Here is a 7949-nt window from a genome sequence, read left to right as displayed (position 1 = left end):
GGCAGGAGGAGAAGGGGACGACAGAGGATGAGATGGCTGGATGGCATCACTGACTCGATGGACGTGAGTCTGGGTGGACCCCGGGAGTTGGTGTTGGACAGGGAGGCCTGGCGTGCTGCGATTCATGGGGTCGCAAAGAGTCGGACATGACTGAGTGACTGAACTGAACTGAACTGATATACTACATTTCCAAAGTCCATTAATTATTCTCTTCTCCATATACCCAGTTCCAGACCCCTTAAAAATACTCAAGTGCATCATTAAAATTATCTTGTAACTACCCACTCTTGCCAGATTACCCCTATTCAAAAGCCTCATGCTGCTTCTAAATTGTCCAACTATGATGTTCTTGATTAGGACACCCTGACCTGAAAGAAAAAGGAAAGTGAACAAACAACAGCAACAGAAAACAGACGGTTCCTGATGTTACCTACAGAGTAAGAATCGAAAGCTCCTCACTGAGTGGCCGAAAGAAAGAACATTGGTTTTATATTATCCTTCTAGTATTTATTAACTGATTATTCTTAGAGAAGTTAAACTTTCTGAGACTTAATTTCTTCAAAAAGGCTGCTGCTGCTGCTGCTAAGTCACGTCAGTCGTGTCCGACTCTGTGCGACCCCATAGACGGCAGCCCACCAGGCTCCCCCGTCCCTGGGATTCTCCAGGCTAGTAACACCTAAAAAAGCTGCTGTGCTAGTAAAGTGAGACTGTTCACACGAGACTGTTCAGTAGAGCGGAAAATCCAGAGATCAGGCTTTCTTCTTTCTTTACTCAGAGTAGTCCCAGACTGCTTTTTAGATAACTTCTTGCCATGCCCACTCCCTTGCAATCTGAACTCAAACATTCCAGTTTCTCAAAAACATGTGCATACCTATGTCTCATTTCTTCTTCTTGGTGTTCATCCCACTTGGCCAACTTCTCATCTTTCAAGATGTAGTTCAGGTGTTACCTCTCCTGTGACAGTTGCCCTAAGCCACCCGTACTCCATGAGCAGAAGAAATTCCTGAGTCCTCTGAGCTGACAACAGCACATTTCAGAGTTTTCACATGCTCTGTGCCAAGAACTGTGAATTTTTATCTCCTCTCAAGCTCACAAGTTGGCCTGTCAGTTTCATGCTGGCAGAAGACAAGAGAGTCCTGGATTAGAGACAATGACTTCATTAATCACAGCACAGCAAGCAACCCAAGATTGACGTTCAGGTTGGTTCTCCCTGCTCCTCAGTCCCAAGCTGTGGAGGCAGAGCCCAGGCAGATACAGAGCAGGCAGTGGAATCCGGAGTACAGAGAATCTGAATCTATTGATGGCCTCAGAGCAAACCTGACAACTTTAGCCCCCAAGGGAAGCGCTATCTTTACACAGGACAATAAACAACCCATGCTTTGCTCCACGTGGAAACGCTAATGCTGTCTTAAGGCTTTCCCTCTAAAATGAGAATGAAAGGGCAGTTAGTTCTGCTTGTGAATTTTGCAGAAACCCAAGAGCTCCATAGGGAACTGTCTCCCGACACTTGCATGGGAGTTTTCCCTCTGTTTCCAAGTTGAGGGAGGACAGACATTGGACAGTGTCCCATTCTCACTTTATACGACCTCAGTGCCAATGAAAGGGACATCTGTTAAAGAGAGGCTGATCCAATCTCATTTTCAAGGTAGAAAATCTCCAAAGAAGAGCAAATGAAGGTGACAATACAAAGTAGGCAAGGTAAGCCCAAGTTGAGAGAGAGTTTCAAATGTACATATTTTTCATTTTAAACTGGGGTGACTATAAATTATCTAAGGATGTGCTTTTGACTCTAGTAACATCACAAATCCCTAAATTTTTTCTTTTATTTTTTTGTTGGAAAAGTATTGGCTTCATTTTGTTGTTGTTGTTCAGTCACCAAGTCACTTCCAACTCTTTGAAACCCCATGGACTGCAGCACACCAGGCTTCTCTGTCCCTCTCCATCTCCTGGAGTTTGCCCAAGTTCATGTCCATAGCATCAGTGATGTCATCCAACCATCTTATCCTCTGTCGTCCCCTTCTCCTTCTGCCTTTAGTCTTTCCCAGCATCAGGGTCTTTTTCAATGAGTCAGCTTTCCAAGTCAGGTGGCCAAAGAATTGGAGCTTCAGCTTCAGCATCAGTCCTTCCAAAGAGTATTTAGGGTTGATGTCCTTTAAGATTGACTGGTTTGATCTCCTTGCTTTTCAAGGAACTCTCAAGAGTCTTCTCCAGCACCACAGTTTGAAAGCATCAGTTCTTCAGCACTCTCCCTTCTTTACGGTCCAGCTCTCATATTTGTACATGACTACTGGAAGGACCGTAGCTTTGACTATATGAACTTTTGTCTGCAAAGTGATTTCTTGGACTTTTAACACACTGTCTAGGTTTGCCATAGCTTTCCTGCCAAGAAGCAATAATTTTCTAATTCCATGGCTGCAGTCACCATCCACAGTGATTTTAGAGCCCAAGAAGAGGAAATCTGTCATTGCTTCCACATTTCCCCCTTCTATTTGCCATGAACTGATGGGATTGGATGCCATGATCATAGTTTATTCAATATTGAGTTTTAAGCCTACTTTTTCACTCTCCTCCTTCACCCTCATCAAGAGGTTCTTTAGTTCCTCTTCGCTTTCTGCCAGTAGAGTGGTATCATCCACATATCTGAGGTTGTTAATATTTCTCCCAGCAATCTTGATTCCAGCTTGTAACTCATCCAGCCCAGCATTTTGCATGATGTGGTCTGCCTATAAATTAAATAAACAGTATGATAATAAACAGCCTTGTCATACTCCTTTCTCAATCCTGAACCAGTCAGTTGTTCCATACAGAGTTCTAACTGTTGATTCTGGACCTGTATTCAGCTTTCTCAGGAGACAGGTAAGGTGGTCTGGTATTCCCATCTCTCTAAGAGTTTTCCACATTTTGTTGTGATCCACACAGTCAAAGGATTTAGCGTAGTCAATTAAACAGAGGTAGATGTTTTGCTGGAATTCCTTTAATTTCTTTATGATCCAGAAAATGGTGGCAATTTGATCTCTGGTTCCTCTACCTTTTATAAACCCAGCTTGAACATCTGGAAGTTCTTGGTTCACATAATGCTGAAACCTAGCTTGGAGAATTTTGAGCATAACCTTACTAGCATGGGAGAGGAGTGCAATTGTCTGGTAGTTTGAACATTCTTTAGTACCACCTTTCTTGGGAACTGGGTTGAGGATTGACCTTTTCCAGTCCTATGGCCACTGCTGAGTTTTCCAAATTTGCTGACAAATTGAGTGCAACACTTCAATAGCATCATCTTTTAAGATTTTAAATAGTTCTGCTGGAATTCCATCACCTCCACTAGCTTTATTGGCAGCAGCGCTTCCTAAGGCCCACTTGACTTCACACTCCAGGATGTCTGGCTCTGAGTGAGAGACTACACCATCTTAGTTATCCAGGTCATTAAGATCTTTTTCATCCAGTTATTCTGTGTATTCTTTTTATCTCTTCTTAATCTCTTTTGCTTCTATTAGGTCTTTACCATTTCTTCCCTTTATTGTGCCCATCTTTGGATGAAATATTCCTTTGATATTTCCATTTTTCTTGAAGAGGTCTCTGTTGTTTTCCTCTATTTCTTTTTACTGTTCATAGAAGAAGACCTTCTTGCCTCTCCTTGCTGTTCTCTGGAACTCTGCATTCTGTTTGGAGTACCTTTCCCTTTCTCCCTTGTTTTTCCCTTCTCTTCTTTCCTTGGTTTCATATCTACCCAAACTTCTGCTATCAACTGTGAGTAGCAGCCATATCTTAATGGTACCTACTGTGAGCCTCATCATTCATCTACATCATCTCTAATGCTTATACAACCATGTGAGGAACTTTCCATATTCCAAATTTTTGGAATGAGTACTTGCATTATCCAAAGTGACAGAACTAAGAAGTGGAGGACCTGTTTTTCAAACCCAGTCTGTTTGTTTCCAAATTCTATGAACTAAACTTCCTCATGACAATGCTCTTCTGCGATTACCTTCCCTCCAGGACCAACAGCTAAGACAAGGGAAGTGGAGTTAATTCTGGAAGCTGGCCCAGACTCAGGTTCCGGGTGACCACATGGATGGTGCTAAGCAGAGGCCGCCAAGTGCGGAGATGGAGAAGGCCCTGAGTCCCACTTTGCCTGCCTTTGGGTTTAACTAAAGCCCATCCTAACTACAGAAACAGGGGAGCACAGTGTTTCTCTTTTCACTTCATAGGAAGGTTGGGGCAACCTCTCTTTGGCACAAGAGACAGGAATGCTTCAAAATGCAGACCAATTTTATAAAGATTCCTGTTAGCATTTCTAGTTCTCAGATTAGCATTGTCCATAAAGTCCCAGATGGTTCCTGCTTCTGCTACTTAGAAGATAAATTATCTAACCTCTCCAGGCCTCTGTTTCATTGTATGTAAAGTGAAAAAGTACTCCCTATAAAAGCAAAGAATAAAAGCAAAAAAGTCTGTCGGTTGTCTAACAGAGTGCCTGAATCATGAATGGTGGCCCCTGTCTCTCTCAGACATTACAAGGCTGAGATTATTATGTGCTACTTCTAGAAGACTAACAGATATCATAGATAAAGAAAACACCAGTCTCAGAGAACTTAAATATTTAATTTTAGATGAAGCTGACTGCATGCTGGATATGGATTCTGGACCAGAAATAAAAATCTAATTTCCTGCCCAGCAACTGAATGAACATCAAACCCTTATGTTCAGTGCAGTTTTCCCAGAGGAAATTCAAAGCTTGGCTGAGGGGTTTTAGAAGTTAAACTATTTGTTTGTGGCTGTTGGATAAGCAAGTAGAGCAAGAGACCATTCTCCCAGCTGGCTAGTACTCAAAATAAGAAAAACCTGTAGAAATTCTGTAAAACATAGGTGATTAAAAACAAACAAACAAAAACTATGGCTTTTGTTGAGACTGAGAAGAAAGAAGATTTTACTGTAACTTTTCTTTGCCAGGAAAAAGCAGCAACCATACATATTCACGGTGGTCTGGAACAGAGAGAGCAAACTTGGGGATTTTCATTGTGGAAAGTGCCCAGTTCTTGCAGCTACTACAGCAGCTGCCAAAGGGCTGGATATTGAAAGTATCTGATTTGTTATCCATTCTGATGATCTGTTGATGAATGTGTTCATTGAATCTGGTGTACTGGTCAACGTGGGAACCCTTGCAGAGCTATTTCCTTTTTTGATGCTCAGATAACCACGTGGCACAGCCTCCAATGAAAGTACTTCCAGAAGCTCATCAGGGTGCTCTGAACGGCTGGAAGAACATGCCTTGAGCACAAGTGTTCCTGGCTTCAGTGACATTACAAGAGGAAATATGTTTGCATCCAATGATATGGAAAAGAATTATCAGGGCATAAGCACTCTGAATGTAGCAAGATTTTCTTTTTCACAAAGTCCCAATCCAATCCATGATGAGTCATGGGATTAAAGCTAAAACACATAAGTCTGTAGTATAGTTTTGCTGCAAAGAAGGAAATAATTTTAAGTTTTAATTCAAGTGTGAAGTCTGACATTCTATATTTCCTGTCTTCCTGTTCTTACTCAGACCCTCAAAAAAATAAATCTTTACTGACTAATGTGTGATCTAAAAATATTATACTTACTGATACAAATGATGTTAACTGGAAAGATTAAAGCACTCGTCTTGAAAAAAAAATTTTTTTGAAAGCAGCTTACAGTTTCCATAGACTCCCCTGGTGGCTCAGATGGTTAAGCGTCTGCCTACAATGCGGGAGACCCAGGTTCAATCCCTGGGTTGGGAAGGTCCTCTGGAGAAGGAAATGGCAACCCACTCCAGTACTCTTGCCTGGATAATCCCTTGGATGGAGGAGCCTGGTAGGCTACAGTCCATGGGGTCGCAAAGAGTCAGACATGACTGAGCGACTTCACTTTCTTCCTTTCTACAGTTTCCATGGGGAGAGAATAGAGAGTAACAAGAATAGATGACAAAATGTTTTTTAAGTCACAGATGGAAAAAAATTTTCGTGCACTAGGAGTATAAAGGTCTTACTTCCAGTCTGTGACACAGAACTCTGCTAACATGAACTTGCCCCTCCTGAATCCATGATAACGATCTGGGAGGTGTCCTTCCCTTAGTATGAACTTGCCCTTCCTGAATCCTTAGGAACAAGCTGTGAGGTGTCCTCCCCTCCGTCTAGTTTACTTGACCCCTCTTGTCCTGTTCACTGACCTCAGGATGATCACAGAAAGACGAAACATGTGGAAACAGGCACAACTCAAGAGAATCAACTTTCTTTGCCCTTTCTAGAAAGAAAGGTGTTTTCCAGCGAAAGGTATGTCAGTTTTCCACCCAAACATCTACCTGTGATTTTGCTTGGCCTATCTGTGGTATTTGTCTGACTTTCCTTAAAGAAAAATTGCACATTGCCTCCCAACTAAGGAATACTAAGATCTCTTAGTAAGCAAAATTGAAGCAATGAGTGTTGGCTAGACCACTTAGCATACCCACTAAAATGCACCTTGCTTTTCTCACTTAATATTCAGCCCTTCCCATGTGAGTGCAAACCTCATTATTACAAATGACTTTTTGGTATTCTATTGTATGAATGTCCCACTATTTTTTTTTTAACAACTCACCTGCTGAGGCACATATCTATGTTTTAACTTTCTGAGTTGTGCTAATGTAAGCATGCTTCATTCCTAATTTTATAATTGTAAATTTGTATTTATTTTCTTATGAAGAGTGCCTCTTTCTGAGGCTTGTGTAAGTTTCAAGCCTCACAACACCTAGGATTTATTCTTAAATATTTGACAATATCCATATTTCTACTGCTTTCTAAATTTCTGAGTTAATTTATTTGATATTTTAATTGTTGATACGTCACATTATCCAAAGAAGATATAACGATCATTATTAATAACAGCTAATACATATAATTAAGTACTGGGTATTGTTCTACATGCCTTAGTGTAGAAATAACTTGGTCCTTACAAAGATTCCATGGAATAGATACTGTTATTATCTATATTTTACAAATGAAGGAACTTAAATGTGAAATAATTAAGGCATTAAAAAAAAAAGGCCAAGGCATAAGGCCAACAATTTAGTGGCATAGTCATTTTCTTCAGTTTTTGTTTCCCTAAAATCCTAAGTATAACTCCTTGTCCAATATAATAGAATATTAAAAATGTGTTGACAGACATATAGAACAGATCTGTGGTTTCCAAGGGGGCAAGGGATGGGTTTCGAGTTTGGAATTAGCAGATGCAAGCTATCATATACAGAACGGATACACAACAAGGTCCTGCTGTATAGCACAGAGAACTATGTTCAATATCCTGTAATAAACCACAATAGGAAACATGAAGTAGAATGTATATACATAGAACTGAATCAGTAGAAGTTTAAAAAAATTAATTTTTATTGGAGTATATTTGCTTTACAATGTTGTTAGTTTCTACTGTACAGCAGAATGGATCAGCCATTTGCACATGTATATCTCCATCCTTTGGCATAGTAAATAAAGCAGAAATAGATGCTTTTCTGGAACTCTCTTGCTTTTTCTATGATCCAGCGGATGTTGGCAATTTGATCTCTGGTTCCTCTGCCTTTTCTAAAACCAGCTTGAACATCTGGAAGTTCACGGTTCACATATTGCTGAAGCCTGGCTTGGAGAATTTTAAGCATTACTTTACCAGTGTGTGAGATGAGTGCAATTGTGCAGTAGTTTGAGCATTCTTTGGCGTTGCCTTTCTTTGGGATTGGAATGAAAACTGACCTTTTCCAGTCCTGTGGCCACTGCTGAGTTTTCCAAATTTGCTGGCATATTGAGTGCAGCACTTTCACAGCATCATCTTTCAGGATTTGGAAGAGCTCAACTAGAATTCCATCACCTCCACTAGCTTTGTTCATAGTGATGCTTCCTAAGGCCCACTTGACTTCACATTCCAGGATGTCTGGCTCTAGGTCAGTGATCACACCATCATGACTGTCT

This window comes from Bison bison, unplaced genomic scaffold, assembly GCF_000754665.1.
Source record: "Bison bison bison isolate TAMUID 2011002044 unplaced genomic scaffold, Bison_UMD1.0 scf7180017864189, whole genome shotgun sequence".
NCBI lineage: Eukaryota > Metazoa > Chordata > Mammalia > Artiodactyla > Bovidae > Bison > Bison bison.
This window is presented reverse-complemented; position numbering follows the sequence as displayed.